The sequence below is a fragment of the Heterocephalus glaber genome, unplaced genomic scaffold (assembly GCF_053883595.1).
Source record: "Heterocephalus glaber isolate CG9 unplaced genomic scaffold, H.glaber_assembly_v1.0 deba00001733, whole genome shotgun sequence".
Lineage (NCBI taxonomy): Eukaryota > Metazoa > Chordata > Mammalia > Rodentia > Bathyergidae > Heterocephalus > Heterocephalus glaber.
Genome location: NW_028258444.1, coordinates 14812296 through 14829248, shown reverse-complemented (window position 1 = coordinate 14829248; position 16953 = coordinate 14812296). Strand labels below are relative to the sequence as shown.

Here is a 16953-nt window from a genome sequence, read left to right as displayed (position 1 = left end):
AAAAAAAAGCCCCCTAAAGTGATAAATACATTTTAATAATCTCAAACCCGTTTTCCAATTCTTTTCTTTTCCAAAGAAGTGGTTGTATAGTTAGTTATATATGAACAAGTGAGGAAATTCTCTAATTCTTGGGGAGAATGACTAATCTGTAGCTTGGCTTGCCTATACCTCTTAATGACATCACTTGGCCTTTCTATTGTGGTCACACTGATCATATGGCAACACAAATACAAGAAGGTGAAATTCAAGCCCCTATGTGATGAATAACTTTATGTATCAACTTGGCTGGGCCATGGGGTGCCCAGATATTTGATCAAACATTATTCCAGGTGTGTCTGTGAAAGCTTTTATGGATGAGGTTAGCTTTTGAATTGGCAGACTGAGTAAAGCAGATTGCCTTCCCCCAAAATAGTGGGCATCATCTAATCAATTGAAGACATGACTAGAAATAAAAAGGCTGAGCAAGAGGGAACTCTGTCTGATTGATTGGGACCTCGGTCTTTTCCTGCCTTTGGACTGGGACCACACCACTGGCTTTCCAGCTTACTGACTGCAGATCATGGGACTTCTCAGCCTCCTGAACTGCATGAGCCAATTCTTATAATAAATCTCCTTCTATCGTCACTCTATTTTCTAGTATATATCCTATTGGTTCAGTGTTTCTGGAGAACCCTGACTCATATACCTTGGGGCTCATTAAATGATAGTAAAAAGTGATGGTGATGGGAGTCCCAAAATGGTGGAGCAGTGATTGCCTGCAATTCAGCTTCTACAGAACAAAGTGTCTAGAGCTGGACAATAATAGTTAGGAGAGGAATTGAAGTGAGTGGAGGTTACCCAGGAACCACACAGGAAATGACAGAGGAGAAGAAAATAGGATTAATCATACCACTGAGGAGAGACAGTGCAATGCTAACCCTAGCAGCTGGCTAGCCACCACCTGGGAGGCAAAGTGAAACTAACAACGTTTTTGCCCACAGGGAACTAGAGAACTGCATTGGCACTGAAAGAATCACCTGCAGCAAGGAAAATGTGAGATGCTGCTTTCAGAATGGCCTTCTATACCTGACAGTTGGTGAGTAGCCTCTGTGTAAGCACCCACAGCTATGATTGTGGAGCAAGAGCTGGTGGAAGGGCTGAGTGTTTGGACCTGGGTCCCTGTTTCACACTGCCAAGTTCCCAGGGTGGATGTGGAAAAGACAGTCATGGGAGACTGCTGGGAGAACAGACTGGGGGGAGTTCTGCTGAGAGGCAGGGGCTGGTGAACAGGGTGAGGTACACAGGACTGGAAGCTCACATTGGTGCTATGTTCCCACTCTAAGCGGATCTCTGCACCCAGCACCATTCTGGGGGCAGACTGGCACCATAGACTTCCAACAAGACATATCCTGGCTTGAGCTTTGCTCCTTAACCCTAGGCTGAGAAAAAGTCACACATCCAAAACCATAGAAAAATTTTTTAAATTATTCTTTTTTTTGATTGTATTATTTTTTCACTTGTTGCTCTTCCTTCTGTACATTTTTCTCACGCTTTATTCCATCACTTTACCCTTTCCTCTTTTATGAGCATGTCTGTGTATGCGTGTGTTTCTCTTCCCCTTGCCTTTTTCCCTCACTGTATAGTTTATAGAGGATAAGAGAATTCTCCCTTGCCCCTTACGTCCTTTCTACTTTTATCCATATTTCTTCACCTGACTTCTTTTTCTTGTATCTTATTCATTCTCATTTTTTCTTTTCTTTCCTCTCCCCCTTTTCACTTTTCTTTTAACTTTTTCTCTAATATTTATATCAGTTATACAATCTTTTCCTATCCCCATTTCTCACTATCAATTTTGTACCATTTTCCCTGTTATCTCCTTCTAAATATACAACATACCTTTACCATCGCTAGGATCATTTGCCCCTTTCCTATTTCCTCCTTCCCACACTGCAGAGCAGAGGATTTTAAGAAAAACTTTTTTTTTTTTTTTTCCTGTTTTTCTCTTCTCTTTCCCCTCTGGCATTACCTGGTCCTCGATCACCAGGGCTTTAGATAACTGATTCTGTAAAATCACTGTTGAATGCTATTTTTCATCATTGGAAGAGACACAGCCATTGCATTTAGTGCACAGTAACTGTAGTCAAGACTTGGGCTGGAGGAAGCTCCCCCACCGCCATCCCAGGCTCCTAGGGCAGTGAAGCTGAGCTGGTCCCAGCACCCGGAAGGAAGCTCCGCCCACCCCCCCACCCCCCGCCCCCTGCCATCCCCCGCCCCCTGCCATCCCAAGCTCCTAGGGCACAGAAGGTGAGCTGCGTGGGCGCCAGAAGCAGCCCCCCCCCCGTGGAAATGAGAAGATACATAAACAAGCCTCAAAAACAGACTTCCAGATCACTTACAGCAACCCCAAAGGGAAACAAGATGGAACACTCTGATACTCAACCACCTGGACTCTCTGAACTGGCAACAAAAGAGGATCTGGGAAAAATGAAGTCAGAAATAATTACTCAGACAACAGCAAAGATTTTTCTCATGGTGCAAGACATGATTCATAAATCTAGAGAGGACACAGATAAAAAAAATAGAGGATCTGAGGAATATGATGGAATCCCAACAGAGGAAACAAATGGAATCCATAAAACAGATACAAACAGATTTCCAAGAGATTAGAAACTCTATCGAAAGTCTGTGCAGCAGAATGAACCAATGTGAGGATAGAATTTCACATATAGAAGATAAAATTGCAATTAGTGAGAAGGAAAAGAAAAATTGCTTTAAAATTGTAAGGGAACATGAGAAATCAATCCAGCAGCTGCTAGACGATGCAAAGAAGAATAGCATAAGACTGATTGGAGTCAATGAAGAAAGAGGAGCGAGTGCAGATGTCATAAAAAAACTGTTCCCAGAAGTGATGGCAGAAAACTTCCCAAGGAGGGGAAAAGAACTTGACATACAGATAAGTGAGGCATATAGGACTCCAGCTAGCCTTAATCAAAAAAAAATCTACACATAGGCATGTAATAGTTAGGATTCCAGAAATCCAACAGAAGAATAAAATTCTACAAGCAGTGAGAGAAAAGAAACAAATCACATACAAAGGAAAGCCCATCAGAATCACAGCAGACTTCTCAATGCAAACCCTCAAGGCAAGAAGAGCTTGGAGTGATGTATTTCAAGCCCTAAAGGAAAACAGCCTCCAACCCAGATTGATGTACCCTGCAAAACTATCTTTCAAAAATGATGGAGAAATAAGATACTTTCATGATAAAGAGCACCTCAGGAACTTCATGAATACCGAACTGGCACTCCAAAAAATTTTAGACAATACCCTAGGACAAGAATGAGGATCACAACCCCAGGAAACCCAGCAGAATGAATCCATTGGGTGTGACAAATTAAAGGCAAAGGGGGAGAATCCAACAAAAAGAAAAAGTCATGTCAAGGCTTAAAACTTTTGACTTCATCTCCCTAATGAGTGTATAATTCAATCTTATTATTGTACTGATTAATATTTTTCTGATTCTAGAGTTGCACACCATTCCTTGTGCTATACTGGCTATTTATCATCTTCTTATGTCTACATTTTAATTGGGTTGTCTATTAATGTGCTCTAAGAATTCTTTATATATTCTGCTCATAGGTTATATGCATTGTAAATATGATCTGTTTAAGGACTACTTTTCATTTTAATGATGTCATTTAAAGTTCTAAATTTTAATGGAATCTCATTTATCAGTTTTTTTCTTTTATACATCATGTTTTTTGTATTCTAGGTAGTTCTTGCCTACCCTGAATTCATAAATGTTTTCCCTTATAATTTCTTCTTAAAGTTTTATACTTTTAGGCTTTCATATTTAAGTTCATAAATCCCTTCAAGTTATTTTCATGTATGGAAATAAAGGGTTGAGGTTAATTTTTTTATATACGGATACCAGGTGTTCTAGTGCCGTTTGCTGAAGACAGTATCTCTTCCTCGGCTCTTGAATCAAGTTTATATTCTATAAAATGCTAATGTTAAATAATCTTTCAAAACTCAGTGGACCATATATGTGTGGTTCTATTTCTAGATTCTCTGTTTTATTCCAATGATCTATATGTCTTTCCTTACACCAACACTGCCTTGATTACTGTAGCTTTAGAAGAAGTCTTAAAATTGGGTGCTAAACATCTTCCAACACTGTTTTGTTTTTGTTTTTGGCTTTTCTGGGTCCTTTGTACTCCTACATAACTTTTAAATTTCAATATCCAGTTCTTCATTTATAGCAAGTATACACAGACCTGAATTTTTATATATACCTTGTATTTTCTAACCCTGCTAAATTCAAGTACAAGTTCTAGGGGCTCCTAGAGATTTCTTAGTATTTTCTCTGTAGATGATCATTTCATCCACATATAAAGATTTTGCTTCTGCCGTGCCAATCCTATCCTAGTTGTGTCATTTTATTGCCAGACTATTTTGGTGAGGACTAGGTTTCAAAGTTTAATGGACAGATAAAGAGTAAGCATATCTGCCCTTGTTCCCCACCTTAAGGAGAAAGCATTGTATCTTCTCCATTCATACAAGGCATTCTCGCTGGAAGTATGGAGTACATGTCTTTAATTTGTTGAGAAGTTTCTGTTCTACTTTTAGTCTCCTGATAGCTTTTACCATGAACAGCTGTAGAATTTGGTCCAATACTTTTTCTCCAACTAGTGACAGGATCATATGGCTTTTTCCTTTCCTCTGTTCAAATGATGACTTTTGGGGGTGGATCTTCCAATGCTGAACCAACACTGCCATCCCTATAACAAAACCACTTTCTACATCCTGCCAGATCTGACTTCCAATAGTTTGTTTTGTTAAACAAATTTCTATCTATGTTCATACTTTTTTCTTCTATTATCTTTATCCAGTTTTAGGATTAGCACAATGTTGAGTTCCTAAAATGAGGGGAGAAGTGTTCCTTCTTTTTTCTGCTTTAATTGTTTGATATAATTTATCAGTTAAAATGTATATGAGCCTGCTGTTGTCGTATAGGTAGGTTTTCAAGCTAGGAATATGCTTTCTTTAATAGGTGCTATTCAAATTTTATATTTCCTCCAGAGTTAGTTTCATTAATTTGTCTTCTAAGTTACTTCTTAGAAGTTGTCAAATTTATTTCAGAAAAGATTTTTGTAATATGCTTTCTATATCCTTTTAAATTCTGTAAAATCTGTGGTATTGTCTCCTAGATCTTAATATTGTAATTTAAAAAATGTATAACTGATATTATGTAACAGGAAGAAAAGGTCTAAAAGAGCAGGGGAATTGGGAGGGGTAGGGGAAGGGAAAAAAGGGAAAGGAAAAAATATGCGAAGAGGAAAAAAATGGAAACAAGGTCTTTGCAAATAGGGAAGGGAGGGCAAAGGAAGGGGAAAAAAATAAGAACCAAGATACTCATGTAATGGTACAAGATCCCAATGATGAATGTAACTGTATTTTATACCTAAAATGTACCAATAAAGTTAATGGGGAAAAAATACAAAAAAAATTAAAAGACTTGGGCTGTTAAGATGCTTCCATTGTAACTGCGGATTTCTTCTCTAGATTAAAGGGAGACCTAAACCAGGGTCTTACGGTATGTTATCTGTTAACTAACCCTGATACTACCGTAATAGATTTGCCTGTTACTGTATAGATACTACCGTAATAGAATTGCCTGTTATTGCTGTAGCTGATTTGATTGCATAGGAATAATCCTGACTCAGTGGACAATTTCATGCCAGTGAACCTGTCTGCCGAATCCACCATCACACCCAGGGAGAGGGACAACAAGAGGTCCTGACTCAAGAACTCAGACTGGATCAGACTCTGCAAGAATGCCTGCAACTGACAGAAAGAGGTCCTGAGTCTGAGTTAGCTTCAGTCTTACAGTAGAGGGATCAGAGGAGTTAATGGGGTGTGAGTAACTCAAACTCTCTGGCAAAGAAGCTACCTAGGAATCATACATGCAATGTCTCATTGAAATATTTAATCTGTGTTCCCATCGGACATCTTATTTTTAATTTATTGATCTTATGTTTGATTTATTTTTTATTTAGTAATGTGAGGTTATGTCATTTTTTTATGGTTTCCTGTGTTTATTAGGTTGTTACTTTTTTGTATTTGTTCTTTCATTGGCTCTGGTTTAATAGATGTCTATGTTCTCTTCCTTGCCTCAGCTCTCTATCTAGTTTCTTCACCTCAAACCCCCAAGACAATACTATTAGCATATTTCTTTTTTTCTTTTTTTTTGGTACTGGGGATTAAACTCCGGTCCTTGCACTTGCGGGGCAAGTGGCAGAACCACTGAGCTAAATCCCCAGCCCTTCTCTATTCTTTTTCCAAACACATAAACTCCTCCTCCCAAGGTTTTAAATTCTCCATACTTAGTTTCCTCGTTGCCACTCCTCTCTTCTCTAGTATTATTCCTCCATCGTCCCCATCCTAAGCCTTTGGCTTATTGTCCTCCCTGTCATCAAGTTCTGAAAACCACATAGCTTTTCTCAATCACAAAGCAAACCCCCTTTCTCCCATATCTTACCCTTGCTCCCACAAAATACCCTCTGAAAACTCTCAGCATAAACTCTTCAACTCAACTAAAAGCACTCCAAAAAAATCAGACCCCACATCAAACTTTTCTTCTCATCTACCACTATCCCCCACCCCAAATCTTCCTCTTAGTGTCTAACACTACTCATCCAACCACCTTCCATTCTCCCCATACCACCTCACCTACCTCATTGCAGAGCAACCACAAATAATAAACTGTCTTGGTGTGCACAGAGAATAGACAAAGGGGGGAAGAGTAACTGCAAGGACTATCATATAAAAGTATTGTAAGACTGAGTCTGAGGATGTTGTTATAAATAGAAGTAACTCAGCAAAATAGAGACAGAGTCAAAATCACTTAAAGTAACTAACAGAAAGAGTAAATACTAGCACTGGACATACAAAGGTGAAAAATTATTCACAGGGAGGCAACATCCTACTAAAAATCTCTATATCAGCACAAATTCTCCTCATTTCTCTAGTCCCCAACCTGCAGTACCCCCTGTCGAAAGAAGGTGGGTGGAGAAGGGGCCATATATAATTTTTTAAAAAGATATATCTGTATCTATGTATTAACAAATAAACACAGATGCATGTAGGAAAATGGGGAAGCAAGGAAATAGATCTCTGACACTCTCCCTCCAACTCTCCAAAGGCGGAGCAAGGGGCCACAAATGGAGAAGAAAACAAATACAAGGTAGCAGAAATCTATGAAAAGTTCTTAGACAGGATGAAGAAAATAGATGAATTCAAAGAGGAAATAACCAAAAGTTCATAGCAATTGCATTCAATATGCCCATGGTGAATTTGGGGGAAATAGATAAAAAACTAGACAAGTTAATGAAAAGAGTTTAAAATTTGAATGACAGATTCAACAATGATATGAAATCCTTGAAAAGATGTCAGACAGAGATACCTGAAATAAAAAACTGTATAGAATTCATACATTGCAGAAATGACCATTGTGAACACAGAGTGTCTGATATTGAGGACAAAATAGTGAATTATGATAAAGAGCTCAAAGAAGCCAAAAAGAAAATAAGAGAACAAGAGAAGACTATCCAACAGCTACTAGACGACAATGAGAAGACTAATCTAAGGTTAATCATAGTTAGGCAAAACCTAGAAGATAGCACAGATGGATTCACTAACAGGCTTACAGAAATCATGGAAGAAAATTTCCCAAATATAAGAAAAGAGTTTAAAATACAAATAAGTGACACTTGTAGAACACCCAATAATTATGATGAAAGGGGAAGCTCACCAAGGTATATCCTTATTAAATTCCCAGATATGTAGCAAAAAACAGAATTTTAAAGGCAGCCCGAGGAAAAAAAATCTCATATAAAAGTAAATCAATTAGAATCATAGCAGACACCTCAACACAAATCCTAAAGGCCAAAAGAGCTTGTAGTGAAGTATTTCAGGCCTTAAGAGCACAGAACTTCAAACCCAGATTAACTTACTCTGCAAAGCTATCCTTCAAAATAGATGGAGAAATAAGGTATTTCCATGAAAAAGACAAGCTAAGAAGACATTTGAGTGCTAAACCAGTTCTAAAGAAAATACTCAAGAATATTTTCAACAGAAATAATGAATTGGACATAGCTAAAAACACAGAGGAAACTAGTGAGGTCAATAGATAAACAGCAACAAAAACATCAGGAAAAGAAACACAAAGGATGTGAAGGAAATGATAGTAAATAACCAACACATCTCAGTAATATTTCTCAATGTTAATGACCTCAACTCTCCAACTAATATACACAGATTGGCAGACTGGATAAAAAAAAACAGAATCCACAAATCTTTTACATTCCAGAAACACATTTAATCCCAAAAGATATTTGTAGGCTAAAAATTAAAGGGTGGAAAACAACATTTCATGCACCAGGACTCTGAAAATAAGGAGGGATAGCAATTCTAATATCAGACATGGTAAACTTCAAGTTAAAATGGATGAGAAGTGACAAAGAAAGTCACTATGTACTAGTGAAATGAACAACTGAACAAGAAGAGATAACATTAATAAACATGTGCACCAAATATTGGCACACCTATCTTCATAAAAAAAACCCTGCTGAAATTAAAAAGATCAAATAAACACTAACACAATCATAATAGTGGATTTTAACACCCCACTTTTGTAAAGAGATAAATCAATTAAACAAAAAGCCAGTAAAGAAATTTCAGAGCTGAGCCACACCCTTGAATGTACGGACTCCCACCCCTCTACAGCAGCAGAGTATACATTCTTTTCAGCAGCACATGGTACTTTTTCCAAAATAGATCACATCGTAGTCCATAAAGCCTACTTAAGTAAATATAAAAAATAGAAATTACCCCAAGCATACTACTGGAGCACTCTGGAATGAAAATTGAAATCAATGACAGATGAAATTTCAGAAAGGGCAAAAACTCTTGGAAAATAAACAATATACTACTGAATAACCAATGGGTCACAAAATAAATCAAAGAAGAAATTTTAAAAGTTCTGGAAATTAATAACAATGACAGTACAACTTATCGGAGACATTATGAAAGCAGTTCTAAGAGGAAAACTCATGGCAATCAATGCTCACATTAGGAACAACAAACCAGCCCCAAACCAAACTTAAGGGAGGAAATTATAAAGATGAGAGTGGAAATCAATAAATTTGAATCTAAAACATAATATATATAATCAACAAATCAAAGAGCTGGTTCTTTAAATAAATAAATAGATAACCCCTAGCCAGATTTACCAAGAGAAAGTGAGAAAAGACTCATGTCAGTGCAATTTGAAATGAAAAAGGTGAAATCACAACAGACACTGTGGAAATCCAGAAGATAGTAACTACTTTGAAAAATTATATTCCAACAAGTTAGCAAATTTTGAAGAAATGAACAGATTACTAGACACATACAAACTAATGAAACTAACCCAAGAAGACATAAATATGCTTAACAACCCAAAAACAAACAATGAAATTAACACAGTAATAAAGATCTATCAACTGAAAAAAGCCTGGCAGATTCACTGCTGAATTCTACAAAACCTTTAAGGGTGTTATATCACCAAAACTCCTCAAGGTCCTCAGAGATTGAAAGGGATAGAGTACTCCCAAACTCATTTATGGAAGCCAGTATCACTCTGCTCCCAAAACCAGATAAAAACCTGACTAAAAAAGGAAACTACAGGCCAGTCTCTTAATGAACATAGATGCAAAAATCTTCAACAAGATATTAGCAAATAGGATGCAGCACATCATCAAAAAGATCATACATCATTATCACGTAGGTATCATACCATAGATGCAAGGATGGTTCAACATACGTAAGTTCAATAAATGTAATACATCACATAAACAGAAGCAAGGTCAAAAGCCATATAATCATATCAATGGATGCAGAAAAGGCTTTTGACAAAATCCAACAGCCTTTCATGTTAAAAACCCCAAAGAGGGCCGGGGATTTAGCTCAATGGTTCCATCGCTTGCCTTGCAAGCGCAAGGACCCGGAGTTTGATCCCTGGTACCAAAACAAAAACAAAAACCAAAAAAACCCCAAAAATGGCATGGTACTGGAACAAAAACAGATACATGGATCAATGGAACAGAACTGAGGTTACAGAAACTTCTCCTGACACAGTCAGCTATTTGATCTTTGACAAAGGGGCCAAAAGCATACGTTGGAGGAAAGACAACGTATTCAACAAGTGGTGCTGGGAAAACTGGTTATCTCTGTGCAGAAGATTAAAACTGGACTCTTATCTCTCACCATATACAAAATTAAAATAAAAATGGATCAAAGATCTAAACATTAAAACAGAAACATTAAATCTATTGGAAGATAAAATAGGTAAAATACTTGAAGATATACATGTAGCAAAGGATTTTTCTAAACAGAACCTCAATTGCACAAGAAATAACACCAAGAATCAACAAATGGAGTATATCAGACTAAAAAGCTTTTGTACAGCAAAAGAATCAATCAGCAGAGTGAAGACGCAGCCTACAAGATGCAAAAAAAATTTTGCCAGCTACTTCTCGGACAGAGGACTAATATCTAGGATACAGAAAGAACTAAAAACAATTTTAAGCCACCTATAATTAAAGATCCAGTCAAGAAATGGGCAAGAGAAATGAACAGACACTTCACAGGGGAAGAAATACAAATGGTTAACAAATATATGAAAAAATGCTCAATATCTCTGGCCACCAGAGAAATGCAAATTAAAACAACACTAAGATTCAATCTTCATCCAGAACAAATGGCAATCAGTAAGAAATCAAACAATAACAAATGCTGGTGAGACTGGTGAAAAAGGAACCTACCTTCATTGTTGCTAGGAATGTAAACTAGTATAACCACCATTATGCAAATCAGTATGGAGATTTCTCAAAGAAGTGAAATTAGAAATTCCCTATGACTTAACAATCTTCCCCAAAGAGCTTGAGATATCCCACTACAGCAATACATGTATACTAATGTTTACAGAAGCACAACTCATAATAACTAAATCCTGGAAACATCCTGTACACTCATCAAAAGATTACTGGATAAAGAAAATGTGGTACCTATATGTAAGACATAATGCTGTAAAGAATGACATATTTGAGGTATTTGTAGGAAAATGGATGCAGTTGGGAAATGTAATGAGTGAAATAAACCAGTCACACACACATAAATACCATATAGTATCTCCTATTTGAAGGCAAAGCACAAAGAGAGTAATAAAGGGTGGATAGAAAGGGATAAGGAGATGGATCTCTTGCAATAGGGAAGTGGTCCAAGGCAAAAAAAGTGTGAGGGGTAAGAAGGAGGGGAAGGGGAAATCAGTAGAATAAAGATATGCCATGTACAGGAACCTGAAAACCTCAATTAATGTAAACATTATATGCCATAACATGAGCCAAAATTAATAATATCAACAAGGGTGAAAAATGGGACAGGGGAATTGGAGGAGGAGGAAGGCAGAGGAATGGGAGAGGGATTAAAAAAGAAACTGTGGTTTGTATATGTAACCACTCCCCAAGATGATTGCAAATTGGATGAACTGCAAATACATACTAATTTAAAAAGTGAAAAAATAGGCTTAATGACTGGGCTGCAATTCATATGTCTCACTCCCAGGCGGCTTGAACCACTGGTGGTGCATGCGTGGTTGTCCCACCAGGTGACTTTGTATTAATTTTTATTAGTAAAAAGACCAATAAAATGATTAGGCCCATTCATACCACCAGTGGTACAAGGCTCATGATGGGACAATCACGCATGTACCACCAGTAGTTCAAGCTGGCGGGAACGTGTTAAACCCCACATAAGCTAATTTGATCTTCTGGTTTCCTCTTGATTATTCCAGAGATGGCTGTCTTCCTGACATGCAGCAGTTTGGGCATATGCACCTGGGATAGAACAGCAGATGCCTTTTTGGAAAGCAAGAATAGACACTTGGACTTAGAATGTTTTTCTACCAGACTTAGTGAAACCTGGACTGGAGATGTAGGCAGATCTAAGGATAAGCCTGGGCCTGAGACAGGGGAGGGCAGGGCATCTGAGGCAGTGGGGGATTAGCCCAGGGTGTCAGTTGACTTTTTTTTGAAAAACAGAATTGTCAACCCTTCCCCAATACTGGGGATTGAGCTCAGGGCCTTCACATTGAGCTATAGTCCCAGATGTTTTTATTTTGAGATAGGGTCTTGCTAAGTCACTGGGTCTTGCCTAGGCTAGGGTTGCACTTGTGATCCTCCTGCCTTAGCCTTCCAGAGTTCTGGGATTACAGGTGTCTGCCACCATGCCCAGTTTAGAGGTTTGTGGGGTTTTGAGCAATTTTGATGACATAGCAAAATTGAGAGAACGTGCAGAGATTCCCACGAATCCCTTTCCCTCATCGACTGGTGTTATAGTATGTGTTCCTTACTCTTCTACTGATTTCTCACTGTAGTATCTACAACCACCATGGCCATGAATTTCCTTACAATAAAATGGTTGCAGAAGATTCGCTTGGAGAAAATGTGCTCTGGCAGAGAGACTGTTCCTACTCTCTGCATCCCACCCACCTTGCCCTCTCCTCCTCCTCTGTCTCTAGCTAGAGCTCTAGCCTTCCCTTTTCTGTAGGCATATGGTAAGTGGGTGGTATAAAGCTTGATCTTTCCTCTCTATTTCCAGAGGACATGTAGTGTGACCTCCCCTCTCTATTGTGCAGAACCTGATGTGACTTCCTAGTGAGGGCCACTGTGCCCTGAGGGGCCATAGGAGACAATGCTTGACCTGTGCTTTACTCTACCAATGGTGACCTCTTCACCCTGCTCCATGTTTGGAAACTCAGGCTTCTACTTAAGTTCCAGCACACTATGAGGACCCATGCCATCCCTGTAGCTATCCTGGGACCCTATTGTCAGACGGGCCCTCTACTGCCCTCAGACAGACTCGTAGATGCTGGGTATGCAATCTTTGTACATTGTGCAGCTGTGGAGACCAGTTCACCTTAACTGAGGCCACCAGACCTCAAGCTTTTCCAATATGGTCAAATCTCTTGTTTAAGACTGATTCCCAGCACATCCTGCTTCTGGCATAGTATCTGGGCCACCCCTGAGTCCTCCTTCTGCCTATTTTACTACAAGTGTGGAAATGAATTTGAAGTTGTGAAACAGTGTATGTTATTAGAGAGGAATAAAGGATATCTCAGAGGGGATTTGCACCCATAAGATGTATCCTCCACTTTTGTGGAGGAGCAAGAATTCCCCATTCCTGGAAGTAGGGATTTAAAAGCCTGCTGTGAAAGGTGAGGGGGCCAGGAGGGATGAGAGTGAGTGATCAACATGTATGGAGCAGCTACAGTTGCTGGGGGTTTTATCTCTTTTGCTTTTTAAAAATTTCACTGTGGCCACCAAGGCAATGGATATTATTATTTTATTTTACAGATAAAGAAAGTGAAATTTGGAGGTTGAATGAGGTAGGATTCAGATCTGTATTATTCCCAAAGTTCCATCCTGTGTTAGATGCAATTTTGCATTGCATGCTTAGAAAACAAAAACAAAAGCAAAAGGAAAAAACAGTACAGACCTTTAAGGCACTCAGGGTCTAATAGTTGTTGATAGCCTTCCTCCCTTTGGAGTATGTTTGGAAATGTAAGCCCCTGTTCTGGCCATAGGAGGTGTTAGATGGTGCACTGTCCTAGTAAATGGAAGAAAACGTTTTTTACCTGATGCTTTGACCACACTCTGGAGAGGTACATTTCCAGAACATGAGAGGTTTTTAGTAGTAAAAAAATGAACGTGTTGGTTTTACACCATGGAAACATTTCTGTCATAGCATTATTATCAGGTAGAAGAAATAAAATTAGTGCACTATCTATGCTTTTTTAACCAGGAGAAGGGAAGACTTAGTATGAACTTGATAGAGCCTGACCTTGTGAAATGGTCAGCTAAGAATCCTCAGTCATAATGGTGGCTCTGCATTTTCTCCTCATGCCCTGCTGCCCTGTCGAGCCTTCCACGATCTGTGGAGGGTGTGCTCACGGGCCGAGTGGGGCTCGCTGCCAGTTGGTAGCAGGTGTAACTGATGCCCAGGCCTCCCTGTGCTGGCGGTCTGTCATCTGAGGCTGTCGGCCTTTGAACTGATGAATTCTCAGTGAAGGCAGATGTGTGCACTTTTGCAAGGCCTTCCCAAAAGAGGAAAACAAAGCCTTCTATTGATTAAGGTACGGGCAAAATGTGTTTCACCTGGAGATAGTGGTGCTCATTGAGCTTGTGATGAATGTAGTCCTGTACTCCAATGATTTTTAACCTTTCTTAGATTTCACATTCCTTTGAAAAACTGTTGAAAGTGATTGACCTTTTATCCTGGAAGAAAATATACACATCCAAACAAACCTTTGTAGTTTCAAGAAGCTCAGGAAGCCCCCTGGACTTGAGGACCCAAACTACTCCTCTCCCTATGGAATCTGGGTTTTCTTTTGTGTATAAGAACACAGTGCCGGGCAGGGGATTTAGCTCAGTGGTTCTGCCGCCTGTCTTGCAAGTGCAAGGTCCCGAGTTCGATCCTTGATACCCAAAAAAAAAAAAAAGAAGAAGAAGATAGTGCCTTTCTGAGCTGTGGTACTAAAATATAGGAAATTTTATTTATTTTGCATTCATCAAAATGAAACCTATCTGGGACATTATCATTTTAGGCTTCTACTGTGTAAAAACTCACTAATTAAGAACTATTGGGTGTTATTTTCAATAATTGAGGCTTGGTAATTTAGGTTCCTCCCAAGTGTCTTTTACTATTTGCATTACCAGCTGGTTTCTACTCCTGGCCCAGTGGTAGAGTAGGAGGAGGGAAAGAGGAATATAAATCAGAAGCACCTGAAGAGATTTTCCGTTATGTTTTTTTCTTCTTCCTCCCAAGGCCTCAGTATGCTCGGATCTTCCTGTTGGGACTCAGGTCTCCAGACTAACCAGCAGTCTGATATGTGGTAAGAATCTGAAGAATTCCTATCAGAAGATAAAAACTCTATTAGGATTTGGTCTTCTGTGTATAAAAGACTTAAAGAGGATAGATGATTCAGAGAAGTCATGGAATCAAAAGCTGTTAGAGTGGGGGGGGGTTAAAACAAACATTTCAATTGTGACTGGTAGCAAGAAATACATTTTCTCCTTTCATTTGGTGCACACGTACACAATGGAAACAGGAGTTATGCAAAACAATCAGAGGGCCGCATGCATTCTGATTCTTCTACTCAATTCCAAAAGTACTGCATTAGTTCTGAGCCACTAAATTAATGGTTTATATCCATAATTTGCAAAATCAGTGATGTACACTAAGGGTTTTAAATGTAAATTCTTGGGGTTCTCTGCTGAGCTGTCTCAGGGCTGCCTGTGGTGGGGCTGGCGTAAGATAGAGAATCCCAGTGAGTTAAACCTCCTCATCAGAGAAGCTCCATTAGATGGTTGTATAGGCTGGGATTCTGTGAAATATTTTATTTTACAAGCATTGAAAACTACTTAGTGCATTTCCCACTTTATGTATGAGAAGTTTCAATTCAGGGTTAAGGTAACTTATTCAGTTTGGGCTGTGGCTGTTTTCTGCCTCATCATTCCTTTGTTTTTAATTTTAATTATTGTTGTATGTACTTGCTGAGAGATCAGATAGCTTAAACTTAAAGGAACTTAGGAAGAAAAGAAAGAATCTTCCACTCATCCCTTTGTCTGCTTCTGGTTTTAAACTTTCATAGCCATTTTCACAACTCAAACTATGTTTATCTCTATACTCTCAGCTTAACACTTTTCTAGGACCTTCATGACTCCTCACTGTGTAGAATGGGAGCTTAGCTTATCCTCATTCCACTATCACCCACCTCCTGCTTTCTTTTCCCCCCATTCATCTTTCGTAGCTATATTAGTATTTTTAGTTCTATAATGATTATGTTATTTTAAACCAAAATGATAGCCTTTAAAAAAATTATACCCTGATGTTCTCATCCATTTTCTATGGCTTTTTCTTTGGTATTATTCAACCATCCCTAAACACCACCTCAATACTGAGAAACTGTACTTGACAGTGAGATGACTTAGTGTGATGTAGCTTCTTCAGAAAGCTAGAGAAATTTTACATGATATTAGAGGTATAAAGGCTAGATACACAAGGTTTGAAATAAGTGGACCACAAGAGAATTACCATCACACTTACAACAGGTACAATTACTGTTGGGCTCCAGGAAGAGAAGCCAAATATTGTACATATTTCTACCTTTCACTGCTCCTGACTTTGTACCTTTTGTTCACAAACAAGGGTAGAACTCAGACTAGTGCATAAAAGTGTGGCATGCCAAATTTGGGCTCACACTAAAAGAGAACTTTCTAGTAAAGAACCCTCCAAAACTGGATGGGGCTGCTATTGAAGTAGTTTCCCAGTACTGTAAGTGTCCAAGCAGAGGAGGATGGTCACTTGTTCATGTTCTTGCAGAATTGCTTATTTTTAACTGTGATTTGGTAATTCTGTGAAATCATTGGTATATCATACAAGGTGAGTGGAGTTTGCTAGGTTATACATTCTCAACAAGGGCCTCCAGTGAGGTGAAAATTGATTCACAGTGAGGGGATGAACTTTTAAAAACCTTAAATATTACAATTATTTGTGGCCCTCCAAAGAACCATAGCACATAAGCAAATATGTAGTATATCTGTGTGTTGGGATCAGAGGGCTGAAGGGAGGTGAGGTTCCCAAAGAAAAGAACACATGTGGAGAAGACATCACAAAAAAGCAGGAACCAAACTTTATTTTCCAGTGCAGCACTTATAGTAGTTTCTTTTATCAGCTTACTGAGACATAGTGAGACAAAACACCTGGGTGACCTTGCAGGTCATGTGGTGGTACATGCGTGGTTGCCTATGCTGATTCATTTTTTACAACAAAGCTCCATTGTGCATGTGCGCTAAATGACAGGATTGTGTCCTCAG

General features: G+C 38.7%; 1 long non-coding RNA gene across 1 annotated transcript in view; it reads left to right on the top strand.

The window, feature by feature from the left end:
- Window positions 1–16953, top strand: part of LOC110345530 (uncharacterized) — a 275962-nt gene that overhangs the window by 64586 nt on the left and 194423 nt on the right. The window contains exons 2-3 of the long non-coding RNA XR_015446901.1: window positions 981–1075; window positions 14903–14969. This is a non-coding gene — a long non-coding RNA (uncharacterized LOC110345530). The remainder of the gene's footprint in view (window positions 1–980; window positions 1076–14902; window positions 14970–16953) is intronic.